The sequence below is a fragment of the Neomonachus schauinslandi genome, chromosome 9, assembly GCF_002201575.2.
Source record: "Neomonachus schauinslandi chromosome 9, ASM220157v2, whole genome shotgun sequence".
Lineage (NCBI taxonomy): Eukaryota > Metazoa > Chordata > Mammalia > Carnivora > Phocidae > Neomonachus > Neomonachus schauinslandi.
The window spans coordinates 94,702,182-94,729,267 of NC_058411.1; the positions used below are offsets into that span (position 1 = coordinate 94,702,182).

Here is a 27,086-nt window from a genome sequence, read left to right on the forward strand (position 1 = left end):
AATGTATTGGATATCCCTTATGAGGACTCCAAGAAGGGCTACTTAAAGCTTGAGAGAGTAAGATAAGCCTATAGAAAAGAGTCTGGGAGATAATGCTCATTGGGTCACTCACAGTAAAGGAAGAGCTCTGGGCCTAAGTCTAAAGAGTCCTGGGAAAATTCAGACCAAACTGGCCAGAAGTGAACCAAGAGGCAGCACCCGCCCCCCACCCCCCCAAAAAAACACACACACACCCTTGGGACAGGAACCAGTGTCCTTGAAAATGGAAACTGGTGGAAGGATGTTTATAACCAGCTGCATTGGTGATCCTATCCTAAAGGGTCTAAACAGACACATTGAGGCCATCAGAAAACATATCCAGATTAGTCTCAATAGACTCAAGAAGCTATACTTGGGGTGGAACCCTCAAAAGTCAAGATATGTTTTGAAGAACAGAATGAAACGATATAGCATACTTAAAATAACTGAGGATATATTATTTTGTGCTATGTCCAAAGCCACTTCATACTAAACTATAACCAGAATAGCATAAAGAGGTACAAAGATTTTAATACTGACAGGAGAAAAACTGAAAATTCTCTCCACTAACCTGATTTTTTTTCTATGAATTCAGGAGAAATTGCTAGTATTATATTTTATCCACAGAACCCCTTGTTCCAGCTAATGGCTATGTCATGAGGAATGCTTTTATACGCAATCACTGCTACTTAAAACTATTAGGGAGTTCCAAGGAAGCAGGAAGGGGCTTGGGGAAAATAGGAAAAGAGCAAACTCTGGTGTTCCCTACCAGAGCAGGCAGCCTTGTGTGACGGTGACACAGAACCAATTCCAGACACAAAGGGTTAAAAACAAATGGAGGTTCCCGGACAGTTGGTCAAAGTCACATCAAAGTCAAACACCAACAAGGTAAGGCATAGATCAAAAAGGGGAGAAGTGGCTTATGGATTGTGGGAGAGTGTTCCAGAAATTCAGGAGAACACCTAGTCATAAAGACTGGAGAAACCTTTTAGCTCGTTACAGCCAGCATGGAGCAATACCTAGAAAAGGCCCTTAGCAGTTGTTGCTTTATCAAAAACCAGAGAGATTCTCTTACCTTCTAAGTCGGGACAATTTTTTTCATCCACTTGCTCTCCCCTGAAATTCAGAGGCTCCCTAATTGTTCCATCCAGGTTCCTTCACTAAGTTTCCTCCTCCTATGCTGAGCAGATGGAAAGCCAAGCGTCCAGGTTAGCATTTGGTTCCCCAAAGCCATACCTGTCTTTGTCATTAGCCACGCCTGAGATGAGGGCACCTATGAGAACCAAGCTCCTGTTTCCTGAATGATATTTTAAAGCAAGAGTCTAAGTATCTAGGGTCTAAAGTGAGTGGGCATGACAGTCATTCAGAAAGAATCAAGAAAGCCTTGTTTTAAAAGGAGTGGATAAGGAAACCTGAATATAGATTTACTAACACAAAATAAAAATTTTGACAGCAAGAGAACAAGCTAAGAGGGTAAAGAAAATTACAGACAAGAGGAGCATGAAGCACATGACAGAACACCGTGAGGATATAAGAATCCATGAATTTATAAGAAATTGATAAGCAACGACTTCAGCCATTTTGTCTGAGTGGTTGGAGGACATTAAAGAAACAAGTGATATTAAATTTTTTATTGAGGATGAAATGAGACTCTATATATAGGAGAGGTGACTGTAAAGTAGTAAGAAAAGGTTTTATAAATCACACATGAAAAATCAATCTCACAATTCTATAAACATGTTTTAATAAGTCCACTTTTTAAAATATAAAGTTAACTTCCACATACCAACAAGTCTGATTGTAGAAGTTTGTAAGTTGAGTGTTTTGACCTTGGGAATTGTTTTTCCATAAAACAAAACAAAACAAAACGGACAAAAAACAATGTTGTCAATGGTATCCTTTTTAAATTAGAACTTTCCCATATATATTTGCATATCACATAAAAATACAATTGTCATATAGCTAACAAGCATTAAAAATAAATTAAATCTTCTAACAAGAGACCCCAAAGATATTAATCAATTTTTAAGGAGAAATCATCTCAAAAATTCATATATGAATGTCCCAGAAAAGGTTTTACAGATTCACATTTCAGATTCCACTGCATAGAAATTACAATTTTTAATTTGAAATAATTTCCCTTAATTGCTGGTGCTTCTAAGTAGTAAAGATACACATTCCTTCAGCTCCTGCAAAATAATTCTAAACGGTGAACACTTTGACACAGGAAGGAACAGATACTAAAGCTCTATTACTACTAATCTAAAAGGACTTAATCTTATGTTCTCTGCAGGAGACAGAAGTTCATAAAATAACACGTGTAGGCTTCTACTATTAGAAAACTGGACATTTTTCATATCCATTCTAGTAGAAGAGTTTTTCATTTTGTCCAGATGCAAAAGGTTTAAGAACTCAGGAGATGCAGCGTGATTTTCCAAACCAAAATCTGGGGCACACGGTCAGAGGATTTTTGTGATCCTTTCAGGAAAAGGAAATATAGTTTGGAAATATAGTTGTCAGAGTAATGAAATTTCTAAAGCATCTCACTAACTTATGGGGCAAATCCATAAGAATATGTGTAATGAGGCAGTCCCAGAAACATCCACGGATCTGATCATCACAACACATCTCCATGTACAGATAACATGCGTAATTATTTGGGTTCCCTGCACTTCTGACACCAGGGCTCAGGGGTGAGGCCCTATTGATTGCCACAGTAGGGAAAAAGGAAGGGAAGTTGTTTCAAAGGAAACATCCTTACCTATTTATGTTCCTTTTCTCACAGCCTCAGTAATTAATAGAATAACCACAAACTAAGCCAAATGATCCTCTACCTACTCCACTCCCACCCCGGAAACCTGTCTTCATAAGCCACATCCTATTCTGGATATTCTTTTAACCAGCCTTTTCTCACTAGGTATGCGTGCTTTATCTTGCTTAACTGGTAGGAGTATTATGCTACTTCTAAGTACTCCTCTCTGTTCCCACAAACATGTCTCAACTCTCCAGTAAACTTGCACATTTCCTGAAGACTGTCTTCTTGTGTATTGCTTGTCCACCACCCCTCATCACCAGACTGTCACTCAACTGCCAATTGTGTTTACCATCTGGCTTTCTCTAACAGCCTCTTCCTTCCTCTGGTTCCCTCTGTTCATTGCTGATTTCATTGAGGAGTGACCCAAAAAAGTCTCTTGGGGCTCCACTGATAGCTGCTCTTTTTTGGTAAATTAAATTTGTGTTCAACTCGACAGTATTTGATAAGCAACTTACATGTTGCCCAGTGCTATGCTAGCAACTATGAACGGCATGAAAGAAATACGTGACCCAGCCGCTCCCCTCGATAACCTGGTAACTGGGATGATGAAACAAAATGAACTAATTTTCAAAAAGGACAAATAAGATAATCAGGAAACAAAAATGCCTAGTATGCCACGTAGACCACCCAGCATAGGACATCAAAAGTGCAAAGGGCTTGAAGGCAGAAGACCTGCACTCTTTTACTTACGACTTGACCTACGGCAAGTCACATAACCTCTCCCAGTCTGTTTCCTCAATGGGGGAGTATTTATCTAGCAAGGCTAACGGAGGGACTAAGGAATCCATTATGTGAATGCATTTTATAAACTACAAACTGCCGGGTACCAGTAAGATGGTGGTTTTATAAGACAAATAGACTCTGGGAGGTCAGAAAGAAGGAACTATCTGACCAAGCCTTCAAGAAGGAGCCAGAGCCTGAGCTGAATACCTTCCAACCCAAGAAGGATTTAGCAAGGTGGTCAGGAATAGGAAAGAAAGAGAAAAAAAGCACGTTTGGTGCATGGGCATGTTTCGACATCAGTTTAACAAATATTGAGAAGCCCTATCAACTACTTCAAAGGCTACAAATATGACTAAGAAATAATTCTTCGCCTAAAAACTTAGAGAGACATAAGACAAGTAACTATAAATTCGAAGGAATGCTTATAAGGTAACACGGCACGCTGAAGAAGGCTGGATGACTAGCCCATCAGTGTGTGTGGGTTTCTGGTTCCGGCTCTGCTACTCTCTGTGTGCAGCCCACCACAGGTCACTATCCCTCTCCAGGCTTGTTTCCTCAAACATGAAATAAGAGGTTTCAACTCCATTGTCTCTTTCCTAGAAAACATTCTATTTTCTGATTCTAGGTTCAGAGTCCAGGGCTTAATCATGAGAAATTAAATGGGGTCATGGTGGCAGTTATCCCTTGTATCACCTCTCACACCTTAAAGATGAGAGCCTAGACAAGGGCACCAGCAGTGGGAATGATGTGAAAGGAATCCAGTAGATGTTAATTTTAAAAATAATAGAATGTGGTACCACAGTGGGTGGAAGAGAAAGCAGCAAAGACAACAAGCTTCAAAAAATTGGAACTGGGTGGGGCACCTGGGTGGCTCAGTTGGTTAAGCATCCAACTTTTGGTTTCGGCTCAGGTCATGATCTCAGGGTCCTGAGATCTGGCCCCACACTGGGCTCTGCATCAACTCAGAGTCTGCTTTCCCTTTCCTTCTGCTTCTCCCCACACTCGCTCATTCACTCACTCACTCTCTCATAAATAAATAAAATCTTTAAAAAAATGAAACTGAGTGACCAGACAGCAAAGTGGTGTTGCAGACAGAAACAGGCCATTGAAGTGGGGGAAGGGAAAAAGTTGGAGTGGACATAAGGTTTTCATGGTGGGCATCAGGTTTTTGGAGGGGAAAGATGACGAGATTGGATTAGAACAGGTGGAGCGTTAAGGGGTCAGCAAAGACACAACACAGAGAAATGCCTGAAAACCACCTCCATTCCCTATGGCCCCACATTTATCTCTGTCCTTGGGATAGAGGCAGGAGGGCCAATGGTGAAAGGTCAAAAAAGAAGGCCATGACTGTATCCACCACAGAAGAGGGAACACACAAGACTGAGGATCGCAGCAGGGATTCTCAGCCAAACTCTAAATTACATGGGACATAGTGGGCAGTCCCTGCTGTTCTGACAAAATTTTGTTTGCATTCCTCTTTTGTAAGGTACTTTATCTGGCAATGAGTAAAAGGGAAATGTCAGGAAGACAGCTGGATGTCACTTTGCCTCCACAGCATTCTCTCCTTTGGGGAGCTGACATTAAGGCATCCACTCAGCTTCAAAACTCAGACCCTTGCCCATCATCATATGCCTCCCATCCAAGTGCATTGTTGATGGAAACACGTAATGACCAGGAGAAATACCATTTTCATTCAGCCTCTTTCTCTGCCTCTCTTTCTTGGCTTGAAAGAATTACCACTTTTAGCACTAATATTAAGAAATGACTTGCCAAAACCCTTCTCTAATTACTTAATGCCTGTGGGTTTTCAGAGGAGAATTAGCAGAACTAAAGCAGGTACCCCCATGTTTTTATTCTCATTTAAAACAAAAATGCTATAAATATGCATGTGCATGTCTCTTGATGTATGCTAGCAAGTTTCTCTAGAAAATTGCTTCCTAACCTTTTTCCTGCTATTTGTATGATAAGCTGGAGCAAATGCTCATGATCAAAGGCAACAGATTTGGAGGCTCCAACAATGCCAGAGCCTACCCACCCACCCTGGGGGAAGAGGGGTTCAGTATCTCAGCCCACCTAAACCAATTCAGGGCATACGAAAGAGGAAGCTCTGTGCTAGGATAAGTACCAAAGAGTGAAATTCCTGGAGCATAGGTATGTATGTACCTGCTCAATAATACAAGATAATGCCAAATAGTTGACCAATATAGTTGTTTTACACCGCCAGCTTCACACTTTTACCAAGATCTGGTGTTTGTTGTCAGACTTCCCAAAATGGTAATACATTGTGATCTAAATTAGCATTTCTCTGATTGCTAATGTAGTTGAGCGTATTTAATTTGTTGGCCATTCAATTTCTTCTTATGGAAACACATTCATGCCCTTTCTCTACTTTTCTATTGTGTTATCTTTTTCTTATGGACATGGAGCAGTTCTTCATAAATTCCAGATACTAGTCCTTTGTCAGTTACAGATACTGAATTACAAACAGGAAGCAGATATTTGCATCTTTTCACTTTTTTAATGGCTCTTAATCTTCAAGTAGCAAAAGAAATCCTTCTTTACCTAAAGCGATAAAGATACTCTTCTATATTATTTTCCTAAACGTGTTGCCTTTCACATTCAAGTCTTTAATCCATTGGAAATTTTTTAAGGTGCATGTAGGGATCCAATTTCATTATTTTTCCCTGAAGGATATCTAATTGTCCTAGAACCATTCACTGAAAAAAATTATCCTTTCCCTAGTGATTCACTACATACGGGCAAATCTGTTTCAGGGCTCTCTCTTTTGTTCCTGGTCATTTTTACTATCCCTGGGACAATGTCACAAGGCTTTAATTACTATGACTTCACTCTACAGGTCTTGCTCAACTTACAACGGGGTTATGTCCTGATAAACGCATCATAAATTAAAATATCTTAAGTCAAAAATGCACTTAATACACCTAATCTACTGAACCTCAAAGCTTAGCCTAGGTCATCTTAAAAGTGTTCAGAATACTCACATTATCCTAGAGCTGGACAAAATCATCTAACACAAAGCCTATTTTATAATCAAGTATTGACTTTCTCAGGTAATTGATTCAATACTGTTCTGAAAGTGAAAAAGAGTGATTGTCTGGGTACAGAATGGTTTTAAGTGTAAGGGTTGTTTACCCTCGTGATCATGGGTCCGACAGGGAGCTGAGGTTCACTCTGGCTACCCAGCATCACAAGAGAGTATCCTACCATATTGCTAGACTGGAAAAAGATCAAAATTCAATATTCAAAGTGCAGTTTCAACTGGATGCATATCGCTTTCGCACCTCCATCAAGCAGTGGCTATAAGTTTTATAAGAGCATAAAAAAAAAAAAGCACATTTTCATTTTGTGATTTCTAAAAACCTTTAATCACTTTTAGTTTTTAAACAATAACTATTAAAGACTTAAAAAATAGATTTTTGAGCTAGTTTAAACAGAACCTTTAAGTTGTTTTAGAGGAAAATAAACTTGGCTTGACTGACAAATGCAAAGTGACAAAAATTCTACAGCCTGGGGGGATGTCAGGAAGGGTAGTATCACCTGGGAGGGATATGGAAGTACGTCTCAAGAAACCTACACCAAATGTCCCTAACTAAAATTAAATGCAAAATGACATACAAATACCAACCCCAAAGGTGTTAATAATCTCAAATAAAGTTTGGTAAGTAGACTGGCCTATGCCAACGATCAAAAGACACACCAGCAAAGCTTGAAGTCACTGAGGAGGGAGAGCATAGTTATGATGATTAAATTCAGGCACCAGCCTATAAGCACATCAGTTAAAACATCATGCATTTAACAAAGAAGCTTCGAGAACATGCCTTGCACTCATTACTATGTGAAACGCTGAGAACATAGCTCTGGAAGAGCAACAGCCTAATAGAAGCACCCTCTGTGGAAATGAACAGTAAAACAAGAACTGCAACAAATATGCACACAATGCTGGGCAGGTGGGAGGGCTGGGGCTGAGAGGGTTAGAAGGAAGAGGAGGCACCCAATATGCCTGGCGGGGGAATCAGGAAAACTTCACAGAAGAGCATCTGAGTCAAGGACTAAAATCGGCATATCAAGGGATAAGTGATACATGGGAATGGACAAAAATCACCAGGCTAGGGTGCCTGGGTGGCTCAGTTGGTTAAGCGACTGCCTTCGGCTCAGGTCATGATCCTGGAGTCCCTGGATCGAGTCCCGCATCAGGGTCCCCGCTCAGTGGGGAGTCTGCTTCTCCCTCTGACCCTCCCCCATCTCGTGTGCTCTCTCGCTCATTCTCTCTCTCTCTCAAATAAATAAAATCTTCAAAAAAAACAAAAAAAGTCACCCGGCTCACAAAATGATGTGACAAAGGACTTCAGATCAAATAAGCATCATCCTTTAAAGATAACAGAAACTATCAACAAAATGATCTTTGATGCTAACCTGAAAGGTATAAATAACTGTTGATGGAATTAGGTAAGGGCTGCCTGGCATTCAAAGTACAAAACCCAGACAAGGCTTCCAGCCTTGAGAAGGGACCACGTGTCTGGTCTGGGAGGGTGGGCGTGGAGTGGAGAGGTATAGGAGGGAGAAGGGTATGGTGAACTTAGGGGGCCTCAGCAGAGGATGGCTAAAGCAGTGCATGGGCATAGGTGAGGATGTGTCCAGGCAGAGGCTATAAAGGTGGGAGAGACTCTGCAACCGAGGCCTGAAAGGACTCCTCTGTAACATAAATAAAAAGTCCATGGGGGCGCCTGGGTGGCTCAGTTGTTAAGCATCTGCCTTCGGCTCAGGTCATGAACCCAGGGTCCTGGGATTGAGCCCCCCATCAGGGTCCCCGCTTAGCGGGAAGCCTGCTTCTCCCTCTCCCACTCCCCCTGCTTGTGCACACGCTCTCTCTCTCTCTCTCTCTCTCCCTCTCACTGCGTCTCTGTCAAATAAATAAATAAAATCTGTAAAAAAAAAAAAAAAAAAAGTCCATGTTATCCTCTGGGCAATGGAAAGCCACTGCAGACTTTCATGAAAGAGGGGAACACCAGGTGTGTGCCTTAGACAGATCTTTCTGGCAGCTCCATGGAGACTGGGAATACACAACAGAGGGTCAGAAGGGGATGGGGGAGGTGGTGATTTGACTTGGGTCGGTGACAGTGGGAAAGAAGAGGAAAGGAATAATTCAAGATATATTTAGGAGGTAGAAAAATCAGTACAACTTCTTAACTGACTAGTATAGAAGTTAAAGATAACCAAAACTTTTGGTTTGGTAAAGGAATGAATGCTATTACCATTAATGAAGACAGGAGAAGGTGACTTGAGATGACGATTATTATAACCAACACTTACTGAGTGCTTCTCTAAGTCCTTTAAAATACCAACTCATTTAGAGGCACCTGGGTGGCACAGTCGGTTAAACGACTCAGGTCATGATCTCAGGGTCGTGAGATGGAGACCCACATCAGGCTCCATGCTCAGCATGGAGTCTGCTTGGGATTCTCTCTCCCTCTCCCTCCCTCCTGCATATGTGCTCTCTCTCTCTCTAAATAAATCTTTAAAAATAAATAAAGTAACAACTCATTTAATCCTCATAACAATCCTATAAGGACTCTAATTTTCAGATGAGAAGATTGATACACAGGCTAAATAACTTTTCCAAGGTCACTCAGTCAACTGTAGAGCCAACATCTGAACCCACACTACTACAATGCTACAGTGTACTAGACACGATCAATTAAGTGTCCCTTAGACATGTTGGACATCCAGGGAGTTGGTGTTTAACTGGCATTTGGAAAACAGGGCTAAGGTTCAAAAAAAAAAATCAGTGTTAACAATATAGATTTTAGAGTTATGAACATAATTGATTTCCTGAGGCCATGGGAGAGATAGGATGACCATTGAGAATGAAGAGGCCTGGAGGAGGACAGCAGGACACCAGGATAGAAGGACACCAGGAGGAGACTTTTTAAACAACAGTCCATAGTCACCAAAGCACAGAGGTGCCAGGGTAAAGCCATCTGGACTTTCTCCTTCTTGTGAAAACAGGGGATCCATTCAATATTTGCCGAGTGATGAATCTAGCATTCATAGCTAAAGGTTCCCTGCTCAGACAACAAACAGCAGGGAGAAGAGAAACCCAACAGAGTGTGAAATGGAGAAAACAAACAAACAAACTGATGCTCTCAGTTCTTGGAAGGATGAGCTGTATCTGTGTTTGAGCAGAGTGGCTCCAGCCTCCAGAGAATCATGAGTGATGCAAACTTCTCTCTTGAGCAGCACTCTGATCTCACTCTTCACCTCCCGACCCTCAAAGCCCCACAGAACCGCCGGTGCCGAGAGGGCAGGCGCCTAGCCCTACTGCAGCAACACCAGGAGCACAGAAGCAAGCAGGAAGACGTCCTCTTGCAAAGACGGTACAAATGAGTTATGGCTTCTGCGAAAATCAGCTTTTGTTTTTAATGGGCTTTACGTGACTCATCTGCTATGAGGTATGCTCTGCCTTGAGCTCTAGCTATAAATCGACCAAGTGCAGAGGGCAGAAGAAAGGAAAGATGGCTTTAATCCTAAAAGGAGATAACAGAAGCAGAGGGAAGTGGTGAGCATTTCCTCTTTGAGCACTCGGGTGCTGAGGGTCTCGGGAGGGCGGAAACTGGAAGAGCGGGCGGAGGCAGCCTGGGTTCCGGGACCTGCTCACAGGCGCAGGTCTGGGTTGCTATGGTGCCATCCTGCTGGCCGCAAGGCTTCCTCAGCATTGGCTGCCACAGTTCCTGTCTTGTGGGCAGCAGTGGCAAGTAAAAAGAAAAAAAAAAAAAATCATGTTTTTGTATTCTAATGGCTGCTGGGTCACTGAACACTGTGTCTGCAAAGGACAAGGAGAAAGTCGTAAGAGACAGAGAAGGCAACCAAGATGAGGATAAACTCCCTTGGAATGTATTAAACCCAACCTGGACATTCTATGGATACGATGCCCTCATGAATGAACATTCCTCCCCACAACACCTTTTTTTTCAAAACTTTTTTTTTTTTTTTATAATCCAAGAATCTAGACAGAGAAAGTCAACTTTTAATTAAGGCTTTCTTCCATTGTGATTTCTGATCATCGGGGCTCTGGATTCACTCCTAGGAGAAAAACCTGAACTCGCACCAAAGAAAACAAAACGAGGAATTGGTCAGCACCCCGGAGTGGAAATCAGGACACTGCCTCGACTCCGACACTAATCTGCTGCATGACCTGCGCATCTGCATCCAAACTCCTTCTACACGGAAGGACACGCATAGTGGGAAGACTAGAAGATGAGACACCGGGAGACTCGGCTGTCTGCAAGCCAAGGATTGGGGCTTGGAACAGATTCTTCCTCACAGTCCTCAGAAGGAACCGACCCTGCAACACCTGTCTGCTGTTGAGGTCACCTAGTTAGTAACGCTTTATCACGGCAGACCTGGCCAACCGAGGTCACCCAGTTAGTAACGCTTTATCACGGCAGACCTGGCCAACCAGCACAGATCCGGAAGGAGAGAGAAATGTATAAAGAACATCAGACCCCAGGAGACCCAACCCCCAGATCTTCCACTCCTGCGTGCTATCACTAAGCATCTATAAAATATACGGACCTTTCCTTACATAATCACAATACTACGGCCAAACCTAACAAAATTAACAATTCTCTGGGGGCAAATTTAATTCATAGAACACACCTTATAGTAAAACACATACTTAGATGCAGCTTTTCTCCATTAAAGCTATTAACAATATTAAAAACAAAATCCCAATAAGCTTGAATTTTTGTGAAATCATCAGAGGATGAACAAAACTTTTAGAGCAATTTAATTCCTTAATCAGCTCTCTTATTCAACATACTATCTGAAACTAATGATGTACTATAAGTTGGCTAATTGAATTTAAATAAAAAAACATCTTATGTTACTTTGTTAAAGTTAAGGAAAAATGCAGTCAGTATTCATACCCACTCGACGGTAAATGAAAAAGCAATTTTCAAAATACACCCCAGAAATTTAGCAGGTGTCTTAGTCTTTGGTTTAAATAAAGAAAAAAAAACAAAGTTAACATGTGCAGTGGTATTTTATGTTAAATTGCATATATTCTAAGTACATGAAAATTAGCATGGCGGAATTCGAAACCTCTACAAAAAAAAACATACATATATATTAACACAAAACCATACCTTGAAGGAGAGAGTGTAAGTCGTTGGTTGTTTTTCTAAAACTTTAGAAACGTTGCTGCCAACACTTCAACAATGAGACAACGTCCAATCACATGTCCTCTTCAAAAAGGTTACTTTTTGTCTATGTAATACAAAGAGAAATGTTAAAGTCAGAATTGCCTGCTTATAAACGTTTTTCAAAAGAATCTTTTGAAAAGCAGTCCACTCCATCAACTTTCAAAATCAGGCATCTCTGTAAAAACCCACAATCCCACTAATTAGTCTCAGCTGTTCGTCATATGGCCTGAAGACCAGTCAAGTGATTTTGCTCCTTTCAAGCTTACTACAACCCAATTCCCCTGGCCTCTCAGACAGAAGGCGGCTGTATTAACCTCTTCTGGTGTTAGAAGACTGGTATTCCAACTCTTTCTTTTCCCCCAATCAAAAGAATAGAATATTTTTTTTTCTTGAGAAAGAATCTTTAAAAGTATTGCATTCTCCAGGCCCTTAAGGGTTATACCAATAGTGTTTCTTCACAAATGCAATGCCTGATCCAAACAAACAACACAGGAGATCAAATGAAAGTGGCAGAAGGGCTGGGGCTAGGTGACTTACCAGACCTCTCCTGGCCTCCAGACCCAGAAAGAAAACTGTCTACTGGGAGGACCACCCAGATTTCCTGCTGCCATTTCAAATTCAACATGTCCTGCCCTGACTTACCTCCTTTGTTCTTCTTTCCAGACCCTGCTTCAGACCCCCTCTCTTCCTATGTCTTGAATAACACAATCCCGACACCCACCCAGCCAGAAATCTGATGGTCCGATATGACTCTTTCCCCTCTTCCCCGCCCACTTCCAACAGGCCACCAAGTTCTAGGGATCTTTCCTCCTCCAAGTTTTTTTAATTTGTCATCTGGACGGCTATGATCATCCACTTAATTAGTTTTCCGGCCTCCAGCCTGGCCCTGCTACCGATCCGTCCTCCTCACCACACCAAAATGATCTTTCCAAACTGCAGATGGGTGTTCATCATTCTCCTCTGTAAAACCCGACTCCCCACAAACTCCATAATGAACTCCCTACTCCTTAGACTTCTGCCTTCAGGATCACCTACTATTCCCTGCCCACTGACTCCAGCCACAAGAACTATTTATAATTCTCTAAAACCAGTGGTTTTCAAAATGTGAAATCAGTATCATCAGCATCACCCAGGACATGGGTTAGAAATGCACATTCTTGGGCCCACCCCAGGTGTACTGAATCAGGAATTGTCAGGATGGCCACAGGGTCTGTGTTTTAACAAGCCCACCAAGTGATTCTAATACACACTAAACTGAGAGCCCCTGCCCTAAACGCACCAAGTGAGGTTCATCAAATCACGTAGCCCTTCGGCTCCTTCTGCCAGTAATGCTAAGTTAAATGCCCCTTCTCTGTGCTTACTCTTTCCTAGAGCTGGTCAACCCTGTATGGTGACATCCAATTTGTGTTGGTTGGTGAATATCTTGAAGACAGGAATTGTATCTTTGGCTCGCTCATCCCACAATCACTTGCTGAGCATATACCAGTCACTGGGACAGAGGCTGGGCTTAAACTAATTAATCTTTCCTTTGCCTCTAAGGGAAGCCACCCTCTAACTTTGGCAGCTTGATGTGTGACTGAAAACTCAGCCTATCCAATCTATAAAATCCTATCACCAACCTCAAGAACTGTGGGCAGCTAAAAAAAGCCTGAACATAACCAGTCTGAAATCTCTCATGGCAAATGACATGGAATTTTTGGTTCACATCTGATGTTGACTCAAATGGACAGACATGGTTTATAAAGGGAGAGAGGATGCATTTTCATGAAACTTACATACGCCTCTATATTATCTCACAGCAACCTCTAGAATTTGGAGAATAATTTAGTAAGGGAATATACCAAGATTTTTAAATCCCAGATTAAAGTTCATTAAAATTCGCTTATCCTAATTACAGTAGGAGTTGAGTAAAGTACTTCATATTAGCACGTCTCAATCTTCAGCATGCTTAGGACTCTCCTAGGGATTTTGATAAAATGCTAATTCTGATTCAATAAGTTTGGATGGGGCCCACGTGAAGCCCAGGTACTACGGATGGATGGTCCTAGTCCTAGAACTACACTTTGAGTAGCAGGTAGAAGTAAAACTTCATTTTTCATAGAACTAGTGGTCTTCCCATTAGAGCGACAAAAACTTTTTTTGACCCCTCCACATTGAAAGCTTTCTAAAATGTCTTTCCAACTTTAGGATAAAGATGGTGCACCAAACACACACCTTAGTTCTGCTACCTCCTCAAATCTCACTAATGTAACAGTAAAAAGAGGTTTTTGTTGTTGTTGTTGTTGTTTTAGGTATGAACTCACAAGGACAAAGAGAAAGTGAGTGGAAACAACAGCAACAAAATGTGGAAGCTAGAAAGTAAATGGACAAGAGGTAACTGATGAGCAGACCTGGGAAAGATGACTCTACCTGCCACTAGGGACAGCCAAAAATCAACTCATCACAGAATCTGCAGAAAGGCTCAGGCATTCAGAGCACCCAAACACTCCTAGAGGGGAGAGGAGGGTAAAGTCAAGGCTAAAAATAGTGGAAGTCTGCTTAGATCCTAATCCTCTAAATACTGAGATACCTCCACCCTCGCGCACAGGCTGGAACTTCCAGAACGCAGGCATTCTCCACAGGCAGGTGGTTCAAATGCTCTCTGGAGAATCCACCCAGCCCCGGAGGGAAGACCTAAAGAAGAAAACAACAAACCCAGGACGTACTGATCTAACTAAACCTATGACAAAACTTGAGAGTAGGGGACGGAAATGGCATACACGTGTGGTATGGTGGGTGGGGAAATGAATTAAAATTCTCTTCTTCCATGGTAAAGTGTCTAGGCATAGGCATTTAAATAATGCTTAAAACTAAAAATTGACTATAGAAATATCGAGTATGTCATTTAGAGACAAGGAATGAAACTACTAGCAAGAGTCACCTAATTACAAGAATTGAAAGCAGTTGTCTCTGCAGAGCAGGAAATGAGCTGGGGGAGGGGACTGATGGCTTTCTGTAACAGGCCTGTAGCACTATGTCCATGTAGAACTTTGATAAAAAATTTTAAAAATTGGGCGCCTGGGTGGCTCAGTTGGTTAAGCGACTGCCTTCGGCTCAGGTCATGATCCTGGAGTCCCAGGATCGAGTCCCTCATCGGGCTCCCTGCTCGGCAGGGAGTCTGCTTCTCTCTCGGACCCTCCCCACTCTCATGTGCTCTCTCTCATTCTCTCTCTCTCAAATAAATAAACAAAATCTTTAAAAAAAATTTTTTTTAATTAATTCCTACAAAATACACTAGTACACCCCCCACCCCATCCATGGTTTTCCTTCCTGATGCTTCATGTACCGGGGGTCAGTAGTGGTCCAGAAGCTCATGATCCCTGACGATTCATCAGAAGGCTAATAGTTGCCTAAGGCTACATCACAAAGCTTACATCATCACATCACTTCAACTCATCACATAGTTATTTTATCATCTCACATCATCACAAGAAGGACGAGAATAGCACAATAAGATATTTTGAGAGAGACACCATATTCACATAACTTTCATTCAGTATATTGTTATAATTATTCTATTAGTAGTTATTGTTGTTATTCTCTTACTGTACCTAATTTATAAATTAAACTTTACCATAGGTATGTATGTATAGGAAAAAACATAGTATATATAGGATTTAGTACTATCCACGGTTTCAGGCATCCACTGGGGACTTTGGAACACATTCCCTGTGGATAAGGGGGTGGCTACTGTAAAATGTAATGTCCATGCTTTAATTTTTTTTTTCTTGGATGATTCAGGACATCACAATAAACATCACTAACTTGTTGTGCTACCTCCTCAGCATCTAGGACCTACAGTGAAGCAGGATGTTGAGGATCTGGGCTCTGGAGACTTTGAATCTCAGCTTTACCACTCACTGGCTGTGTGATCTTCAGCAAGTTACTTAACCTCTCTGTGCCCTAGTTTCCTCATCTGTGGAACAGGGATAATAGGATTATTTTGTAAGAATTGAATTATGTGATTCCTAGAAGTGCTTAAAGTAGTGTTCAGCACATAGTGTTCAATAACGGCTATTTTTATTAAGGGATGTTTGCCACTATAATAAACACCTCCTGACTACTGTAATGACTCCATCTTTTATTCATTCATATTTCATTCTCCTTGCTCCCACCTTCAGCCAGACGTCCCTCACCATGGTAATCGGTGTGCCTTTCTACAATAACCACTTCCCCTTCCAATGTTCAGTTTCTCATTGACAAGGCACCTGGAAACCAAATAATCAGGCTTATTAGAACTGCATGTAAAATGGAGGAAAGGGGGTGCCGAGGAATGTTCTGAAAGTCTCCGTGAGGCAGATCAGCAAGTTTCCATACATGAACCATCTGTCTGACTACTCAGAACCCTTTGGGCTTACTTCTTAACTATCAACTGTGGGTCAGCGGGCTGGGTGACACTCAGGGTAACCAACCATCCCAGTTTACTCAGGACTGTCTTAGTTTTAGCACTGACAGTCCTTTTTTTTTTTAATGATTTTATTTGTTTATTTGAGAGAGAGAGATAGAGACAGAGCACAAGTGAGGGGGGAAGGGGCAGAGGAAGAAGCAGACTCCCCACTGAGCGGGGAACCCGATGTTGGGCTCGATCCAGGGTACCCGGGACCATGAGCTGAGCAGAAGGCAGACACTTAATGACTGAGCCACCCAGGCACCCCTAGAACTGACAGTCTCTCATCCCTGGAAACCTCAGTCCCAGCCCTGCAAAAATTACCTAATCCTCCTAAGCTTGTTTCATCATCTGTAAAGTAAAGGATAATATCTACTTTGAAAGTCTGTTGAGGATTAAATGAGAGAATGTTTGTATACTTCCTGACACATAGTAAGCACTCAAGTGGTAGCCCCAGCTACTGTACTAGTTACACACTGTTATGGTCAACTCTAATAGCAGTGGCCAAAGAAATTATTCTTAGATACTTACCCTGTAACTTGGTTATTTTCTTCCTGGCAAAAATAATTTGCCTTATGCACAGTGGATCTCAGGAGACCGAAATGTGTGCTTTTGTGAATTTCCTTCTGCCCTTGCCTTACACAATTTTATTTCAGGGACTAAGACATATTAAAGATATTTAATATTCCCACATTGCTGACTTCTCCACTGGGCGAAGGCCTGGGAGGTTCTCGCCATCTTTTGACACATGCATCTTTTTTATGCTATGGGAGACCTGCGGTATTTGTCAGTAGCTGCTTGCAAACCTATGGACCAATCAGTATGCCACCTCACAAAGAAGGACATCGGGCAGCATCCTGGACATTCTTTTTCAATTTGCATCTTACTTTTTTCTTTCATAATGGAACCAAATCATTCCATCTCCTAATGGATTGACAACTCATTCATTAAAATATGCCAAATCTTTCCCTAAAAAATAAGTATCTATGTTATCATCAAACAGATGAAATCCCATTTCTGACCTCAAAAGCCGAAGCAACTCAGAATTCGATAGATATTAATTACAGCCTGGGGGAAATTGCTCACAACCGTGCATCCCACCAACACAAGGGTGAAGTTGCTATAAGAAAAGTTGCACAATTTGCGATAGATATCAGAAAGAATCAAGTTACTCAAAGCCAAAACATGGCCCTCTAAGAGGCAGCAGAGAGCAGAAATATGAGACTACTTTTATACATGCTCCCAAGCTCCCTCCTCCCATGCTCATATTTGTTCTGCCGACATCCCCACCCAGTGCCCAAGGCCTGTGAACACACAAGACACTGGAGAACCACAGAACCTCATCAAAACCTTGAGGAACACCTGGTCTAACCACTGTGAGTGGAGCTGGATAGGATTCCTCCAAGTATGGTCGGGTGCCCACTGGCAGCAGAAGCACCTGGAGTACCTAATGAAAATCCAAAGTCCTGGGTTCCAACCAGTCTTCTGAATTAGGATCTCTGAGAGAGATGTGCATGTATAACAAGCTTCCCAGGGGATTCCCGGTTATCCATAAGAAGGTTTGAGAGCAGCTGTTCTAGGGAGACAACAGATAGCAAAACATACAACTATAGTTGGTCAAAGGACCCATAGAGAAGACCATGTTTAACCTCTACCAGCCTCCTATTCCAAATCCGTAAAATAAGGATACTATACCCACCTAGCAGGATGGTGGTGAGAATTAAATAAGTAATAGCCTCAAACATGGTTCCTCACACACAGCACATGCTCAATAAGTAGTAATCCCTCCCCCTCCTTCCTCGTGTATGGCATTCTAATGAAGATTGATTACATTAGGCCCTGTTTTGATTAAATGTCACCAAAGAAAGCAGACGGCTAGCTTAACTTGAGGCCTTGATGTTAATGAGTCACGAACTAAAAGGCCGAGGCCAGCGGCTTTAACCAATGGTTGAATTGCAAAATGCAGCCATAGACAGTGGTTCTCAAACTTGAGTGTGCATCAGAATCTTCTGGATGGCTTTAAAATACAGACTGTGGGCCATACCTCCAGAGTTTCAGATTCAGTACTGCTGGGCTGAGAATCTGCATTTCTAACAAGTTCCAGATGGTGCTGATGGTGTTGGCCCCAGAACCACACTGATCGTCACTCTGCAGCCCCAGAATCTAAAATCTAATTGATCTGACACTTTGTAATAAAAAAGGAAAACTAGGCTGTATGCATTTCCTGTTTGACAGCAGACTGGTTAGTTTTGTGTAAATAAAGAAAAAAGTAATAAACCAGCAATTTCCGAGGTGGTCCTGCCTCTGCCCTTGAGAAGCTTTGTGGTCATGTTCTGTGAACAGTGCAGAGAGGAAGCTGGGAGATTTGAGTGCCATCTCCCTGCTCACCCTATGTGTCACCCTGAGTGAGGCACTTGAGCTCTCTGAGCCTCAGTTTACTTATCTGGAAACAGGGGTGGGCTGTCACTGGTTCCCAAAGCTGGTTGTGCACCATCCATCATTTTGGCAGCATTTCAAAGAAAACATGGATTCCCCAGGCCTGGCTGCAAACGAACAAATTAGAATCTCCACAGGAGAGACTGGAAAATGTGTGGCTTTGTGTGGGTATGTTTTAATAAATCTCTCCGTGTGATTTTCACAGACAGCCAGTTATGAGGAACCATTACCAGGGTGATCTTTCAGGCCTTTTCCAGCACACGGTAGCTCTCGGATCTTTTTGATTTCTAAGTCCCTGTGCCCTGAGTCTGTGCTTACCAAGTACCTGTCTTCTTTTATATGTGCTCCCCATGGAGTTTTACTACAGGAAGCAAGTGCATTAGTCCTCAAAGAAAAAAATCTAGTCTGCTTAACAGTTCCACTTCTCACGTATCAATAAACTAGCATTCTGATTTGAGTTTAAAAAATAAAGTCCAACATGTAAGAGAAAACAGGAATTACATAGCACTAAATCTGTAAAGCAATCTTCTCTATCACCAACTGCTCATTTACTTTGTCATTCATTCATTATTTTTTTTAAGATTTTATTTATTTATTTATTTGAGAGAGAGAGCATGAGTGGGGTGAGGGGCAGAGGGAGAAGCAGACCCCGCGCTGAGCAGGGAGCCCGATGCAGGGCTCGATCCCAGCACCCCAGACCATGACCTGAGCCAAAGGCAGACACTTAATCAACCGAGCCACCCAGGCACCCCGTCATTCATTCATTATTATCTTACCATCTGTCATGTGCCAGGTATGATTCTATGGGTTAAACACATAGCACTTCACAAAACAGACAAAGCTCCTGCCCTCATGGAGAGAACATTTTAGCAGGAAGAGAGAGACAATAAATAAGTGAACATAAGGATAAAATAATTTCAAATGGTAGTAAGTACTGTGAAGACAACAACACAATAATAATAGGATAGTGAGTGACCAGAGGCTACTTTCAACAGAGTCATCAGGGTGAAAGTCATCACCCACTTCTTTTTTTTAAATTTTTTATTGTTATGTTAATCACCATACATTACCTCATTAGTTTTAGATGTAGTGTTCCATGATTCATTGTTTGTGCATAACACCCAGTGCTCCATGCAGAACGTGCCCTCTTTAATACCCATCACCAGGCTAACCCATCCTCCCACCCCCCTCCCCTCTAGGACCCTCAGTTTGTTTTTCAGAGTCCATCATCTCTCATGGTTCATCTCCCCCTCCGATTTCCCCCTCTTCATTCTTCCCCTCCTGCTATCTTTTTTTTTTTCCTTAACATATAATGTATTATTTGTTTCAGAGGTACAGATCTGTGATTCAACAGTCTTGCACAATTCACAGCACTCACCATAGCACATACCCTCCCCAGTGTCTATCACCCAGCCACCCCATCCCTCCTTCCTTGAAGGAATGATATTTGAAATTAAATCTGAATGATGCAAGCAGCCAGCCAGGTGAGGATCTAGAGAAAAACACATTGAGGAAGAGGTAAGGGCAAGCGCAAAGGCTCTGAGGAAGGAATGAGCTTGGCACCTCCAAGGAACAGAAAGGAAGGAGATGAGTCTGGAGATGAAGGCACAGGGACGAGCTGAGGCCATGGAGGCCAGCAGAGCCCAGATCATGGAGACATCTACAGACCACGATCAGAACATCTGAATCTTACACCAACTGCAGTGGGAAACGGCAGAGGAATTTAAAGCAGAAGAAGGATGTGATCTGATTTACTTTTAAATTTCACTGGCTTTGTGTGAGGCATGGGCTGTGGCAGGGGCAGGGGGAGGGGGCAAGAACGGGACCAGAAAAGCAGCAATATAGGGAAGAAATGATGGTGGCTGGCACATAGCCATGGCAAGGACTCAGTTATTTCTGGATGGCTTTAACTTAGCTTAAAAGCATAATATACTTGTTTCACTTCCTGTGATACTTCAGAAGGGTCAAGGAAGAGACACTGGTTGTTAAAGTTCCATCTGAAAGTCATTTCCTTTAAACAACAAAACAACACAATTTTGTCTTGCCCGTGTTTATACCTGGTTACGATCAAGAAATACCAGCATAGGGACATGGAAAGAACACAGTGAAGAACCAGCAGACAGACCTGTCTTTTAGAACCTTCTCTGTCATCAGTTAGCCATGTGGCCTTGAGCACAGCTCTGAACCTCTGAGGTGGAGGGGAGGCTGAGCTACCTGGTTTCTAGGGCCTACCAGCACTTAAATTACATGATGCTCTAAGCATAGTAAATGAGGTTTCCTTACCTGGGGGGCAAAATGGGCTGACAACTTAGTGTAAGGCGTTTTTATTGTTGACTTTTAAATCTTTCAGAGAGGCTCTAGTTAAGCAGAAAATCAGGTGTTCATCAAGAAATTGTCCATCTTAATATTTCCTTGGGAAACTCTGCTGTCCAAGGCACCCCTGGCACAAGGGTATGGTTTCTGGCTGGAAATCTGGGGCGTGGACACTCTGGTGAGCTGAGAGCTCATCACGCATAAGTGCTGAGAGCACAGGGCTCTGAGGAATTTAGAGACCAAACCTTCAGTCACAATGTTCTCTGTGGGTTTCTTTTTTTTTTTTTTTCTCTCTGTGGGTTTCTGGCAGGCTTCCACTTAATGCTGAATCACATGGCCGAATGCCTACAGACAGGCTGTCACCACAGGGTCCATTCCTCTCAGATGGTCCACCTGGCACCCTCACAAGACCTACTCCATGTGATCCCCGAGGGCAGGGGTGCTCAGTCCCGACTGCCCATCAATATCCACACCTGGACCCTATTCCACATTTAATGACTTAGAATCAGGGTAAGAGAGAAGTGAGAAAGACAACAGTGGTGGACTCAGGCTTAGTGAACTTTACATGATGGAGAGAATGTGTAACTCAGAAAAATGCAGGCCAGGGAGATTCAGTGATTTGTCTAATGCAGGGTTTTTCAGCCTTGGCACCATTAACATTTTGGGCAGGGTAATCCTTTGTCATGAGGGGCCATCCTGCACCTCTATCCATGAAATGCCAGTAGTAACTCCTCAGTTGTGACAACCAGAACTGTCTCCAGACATTGCCAAATGTCCCCGGGGCGGAGGGCGTCAAAATCAGCCCTAACTGAGAACCTCTGGTGCAATATCACATAGTTAATTATCAGCAATATTACAGACTAAAAGCCATCCTACTATGTCCCAGCTACATGGGCTCCCCCACATTCAAGCAGGAGCTCCAGAACACAAGGGTGAGTCACTCCCTGAGGAAGCATCACAACCCACTCCATGGCTTTCTGTGCCAAAGCAAAGCAGGGCAAAGCTTGACCTTGCCCCTGACAATGGAAGCCCAGTTAGGAACAGCCAGCAGCTTGTTTGGCCACATCTGGTCTCCAGTATCTAACTAGAATAATACCTTATCTTTTCAAGGGCTGCTAGACCTTTTTACTCATTCTTGGGGTCACTCCCTTGCAATGGTGAGATTCATTATGAAAATCAATCACGCTTTGTAAGAAACAAAGAAATCCTGACCACCACCATAGATTATATTTTACAATTCTTGGGTATCTCAAACGAACACTGAAGTCATGACCTATTTCTATGTCTTATCCCCCGCCCCATCTTAGGGCTAGTATAACAAGAATAAAAATACCTTATCATAAGGTTTAGTTAGTTGACTGAGACCCTGTCTTTGTTTTTAATGATATGAATATACAGGAGATAAGTAACCAGTCATACCCAGATAAGACTTGACCAGCCACCCATGTGGTGGCATCAGGGTAGGATAGATGAACTGTGGTTAATAAGAATGAACAGATTTTTCAGTCTCTTGGCAACCGATTTTATTATTATGCTTTGACCTGGCAGCTGGTAAGGCTTTATATGAATTAATCAACGAACCTATGAAAAAACAAGATTAGTGGCTCTGAAATACAGTAGTCTAGTGACACAGGAAGCATGTTCATTTTCAAGGCTGCTTTCTTAAATAAGCACGAATAATTTTAAGATAATAATAAAATAACTCGGCATTTATAAGAACACGTCTCTTCAGGACAAGTCACCTCTATCTGTGCAATCTATTTATCCTTCCCATATATCTTTCATATTTGTTGTACCACAATGCAAGGCAATGAGCAGTTTCACAGGAGTAGGCCACAAAGCAAGCAGGCTGTCAATAAGACAATACTTGGTTGTTGGGGAATTACTCTCAGTAAGTGCACTGTAATCAAAGCATCTTATAATAAAAGCCTAAAAGGAACAGAAATATTAACAAGACCTCAAAAGGAATAAAAACACGTTGAAGAGCAGACTTTCTGGCATCGTCACAGGGAATGCAACCAAATGGTGGCTTTTGACAGTCAGGAGGCTCTCCGAGAAAAGTCAAGGGTGTCTCATGAGAGTGTCTTTGCCTGCCACTGGATCTGGGGGACTGGAAGGACAGTGTGATAAGGGAGTGATCCTAGGATGGTGACAACAGAAGGGATTTAGGGTGGGAACTGCTGAATCACTATCTTGTACACCTGAAACTATGCATGTTAACTATACTGGAATTTTTTTTAAAAAGTGATTAAGGGTCAACATGAAAACATATATATATATATATATATATCTTATAATCTTATAGGAAGACATTACGTGACAGACAACCACTGTGCCGGGAGTTCCAGTCCTGGCTCTGCCACTAACTCTATGATCTGACAAAGTGACTTAAAGTCTGTGGATGTGAATTTCCTAACCTACAAAAGACTAAAATAAAACTAAATTTTCTTCAACTTCCTTCCCCTTCTTATACTCCTTGAGTTTATAAGTCCTCTCTGTCCTTAAAGATTTTATTTTATTTTTTAAGTAATCTCTACACCCAATGTGGGGCTCAAACCTACAACCCCAAGATCACCAGTCATATGCTCCACAGACTGAGCCAACCAGGCACCCCCTCTCTGTCCTTAAGATAGACACATGTGCGGTCACCAAAATAAGCCATAGCTCAGTCATTCTTTGGACATTATCATGATCAATTCATTTCCTATTCATAAATGGGTTTATCAGACTAGAGTTGCCAGATTAAATACAAGATGCCCAGGGGCGCCTGGGTGGCTCAGTCGTTAAGCGTCTGCCTTCGGCTCAGGTCATGATCCCAGCGTCCTGGGATCGAGCCCTACATCGGGCTCCTTGCTCTGTGGGAAGCCTGCTTCTCCCTCTCCTGCTCCCCCTGCTTGTGTTCCCTCTCTCGCGGTCTCTCTCTGTCAAATAAATAAAATCTTAAAAATAAATAAATACAAGATGCCCAGTTACATTTGCATTTCATATAAACAACAAATCGTTTCTTAGTATAAGTATTTATGGAACATACTTCTAGTAAGAAGTTATTCATTGTTTATCCAAAGTGCAAATTTCTTTTTTTTTTTCACTTGCTAAATCTAGCACCCTATCTCCAACCCCACATTAAAAGTTCGATTTTAAGAATCAAAAGTCTGATTCCATACATGTGGGTAGTTCTAAGGTGGCTGGGGCACTAAATGGAAGGCCTTCTCAAGAGTAACATATAAAGAGGCAATAAACAAATAAGTGGAAAAATAACTGTCAACCTTCCTCTTGAGTAAACGAGGCATCAAATTTTAGTTAACAGTAAATAAAATGTGCGTGTTAGTAGACCTCACTCATACAAAAAAAAGAATGTGGTGTGCCTTCCCTGCTGCCTGAGCAGACAGGAGGCCGAATGAGCTGGATGCTCCCTGCTCCCCATCTCACCCTCCAGACATAACGTTAATTACAAACCCTTTATCTCTTCCTCCAACTCAGGGGAGGCTCATGTCTGCTCCCAAGGTAATCAGCTTAAGGGAAACCAGATCATAAACTTAAACTTCCTGACCAAGAAACGGGGGAATAAATGTGGTTCTAGCAAAAACTGCACAAGGCATAAAAAGCAAAAGCCATGAAAGGGAAAAATTACTCTCTTCGGAAGTCACCCTTGTTTTGATAATGGCAACACAATCTTGTTTCTTTGGGGCTCACACTATTTTTTAATTTTAGCTTTATTGAGGTATAATTGACTTTTAAAATTGCAAGGTATTGAAAGTGTACTTTGTGATAATCTGATGGACATTCACATTATGAAAGGATTCCTCCCATCTAGTTAGTTAGGGGCTCAGACTTTAAATATGCAAGCTCTGTTTTGTTTTTCAGGAGGTTTCAAATGTATAATTCATTAGGGAAAATATATATTTGTATATATCCCCTAGATATGTAAAAATAATCCGTTTCCATATTTTGCAGTGAAGATTCAGATAGGGCACATTCCAAGATAAGTTTAAATAATAATGGAAGGTAGTTTCAATTTTTAAATAACTTACAAGATCAATTACCATACTCTCTAGGCTGATTAATTCAATTCTCGCTGAGAAAGGGCAGCAGGAAATCCTACTCAACTGCAGCCAATACTGCTCTATCAGAAGCAGCAAAATAAGGTGGACTAAAACAAGATATTTACAGCTGTTGGCTAAGAAAAATGAAAGGTATGGACTAGAAGTTTCCAATGATAAAAATAAATCCAGGCTTATTCATTAACTTATTGGTACATTCAGCAAGAGTTTACCGAACATTCCTTTTATCCAAGATACCTTGCACCATAAGACTCAGAAAGTGAGCTAAAGTCATGCTCTGTCTCCAGGATATTACAATCTAGCCATAAGACACAGAAGACAACATATACATAAACAGTTGACAGTCTACAGTAGCTATGTAATTAAATGCCAAATGTATGTCGGGAGTGAAACTTCAGTTAGAAGCCAGAGAAAGATTAATTCACTGTAGTGCAAAATATTCATCAAGAAAGGAATTTCCATTTTCTTGAATTTGAATTCAGCACAAGAAGCGGTGTCACTGGAAGCAGGAGCCAAGTGCCCCCACACAGTCTGCCCAGGCAACAGTGGAGAGGCCCCCCACTGCCACTGTGGGAAGAACCCAAAGCCCTTCCCTTTCCAAGGAGGCTAAAACCATTGTCTTGCGGGCATAAGAGGATAGAACAGGACAGACATAGGAGATGTTAGTGTAACTACGGACACTGCTTCTCTTAGAAGTATGAAGGAACAGAGAAAAAGCAACAGTAGATGATCCTCATTTCTCAGTCTCTCGTTCCCTTTTCATTCTTTCAACACATATTTTTTAGAGCTTACTACGTGCCAGAAACCATTCTAGGCACTATGCACACCATAGTGAAATTCCCGACCTTCATGAAGCCTATTCTACCAGTGGGAGACAATAGTGTGTGTGTGTGTGTGTGAGAGAGAGAGTGTGTGTGTGTGAGACAGTGTGTGAGAGAGTGTGTGTGTGTGTGTGTGTGTGTGTATGTAATGACAGTTACTGCTATAGATACTCTAAAGAAAAGAAAAATAAGGCAAGGTTAGGGGGCAAAAAATGATGGGTGGGGTGAGGGATGCTATTTTAGATGGGATGGTTCAAGAAAGCCTCTCTAAAGAAATGACTTTTGACTTGGATGAAATGAGTGAGAAAGCCATGCAGACTTTCGAAGAAAGAGCATTCCAGAAAGAGGAAAGAGCAAATGCAAAGGTCTTAGGGTGTGGGTGAAGTGGAGTGGGCAAGGGGAGAACAATGGAAGATGAAGCCACACACCACCTAAGGGGCTTGTAGCCACAATGAGGACTTTGCTTTTCTTCTGAGATAAAGAGCTACCAGAGGTTGTGAACAGAGAGGTGAGTGGCATAATGACCTCTGGCTGCTGTGTGGACAACAGACCGTAGAGTGGTGAGGGTAGAAGCAGGGTGGCCCTGTAGGGGACATTTGCAGTAATTTCTGCAGTGACAGAAATGACAGGATCTTGGCAGAAGCAGTGGAAATGGTGAGAAATGGTTTTTATCCTATATTTATCATATTTTCTCAAAGTAGAACCAATGAGATTTGCTAAAGAATTAGATGTGGGAATAAGAAAAAGAGAAGAATCAGGGGTCACTCCAGAGTGTTTACTCTGAGAATCTAGAAGAGTAAAATTGTTATTAACTGAGATGTAAAAGACTAAGTGAAAAGCAGATTTGGAAGGGAGAAATCAAGAATCTGGTTCCTAGAGATTATTGCCTACTTCAAAACCCTTACATCTGCTCTAAAACCAAAGCAAAAGAAATGGAGAAACTGATCTTAAATTTCATATGAAAATTCAAGAGACCCAGAATAGCCAGAACAATTTCAAAAAAAGAAGAGCAAAATGGGAAGACTCACACTTCCCATGCTCAAATCCTACTACATAACTACAATAATAAAGACTATGATACTAGCATAAGGATAGACAAATAGATCAATGGAGTAGAATTAAAGGTCTAGAAATAAATCCTCACAAGTTCAGGGAGAAAGGGAGAAAAGGAAAGAAAGAAAGGAAAGAAAGAAAGAAAAGAAAGAAAGAAAGAAAGAAAGAAAGAAAGAAAGAAAGAAAGAAAGAAAGAAA

General features: G+C 41.8%; 1 protein-coding gene across 1 annotated transcript in view; it reads right to left on the bottom strand.

Moving 5' to 3' along the window:
• Positions 1–27,086, bottom strand: part of RAB27A (RAB27A, member RAS oncogene family) — a 72,581-nt gene that overhangs the window by 44,083 nt on the left and 1,412 nt on the right. Inside the window, exon 2 of the mRNA XM_021693823.2 lies at positions 11,722–11,842. The gene's annotated coding sequence lies outside the window, so the exon portion shown is untranslated. The remainder of the gene's footprint in view (positions 1–11,721; positions 11,843–27,086) is intronic.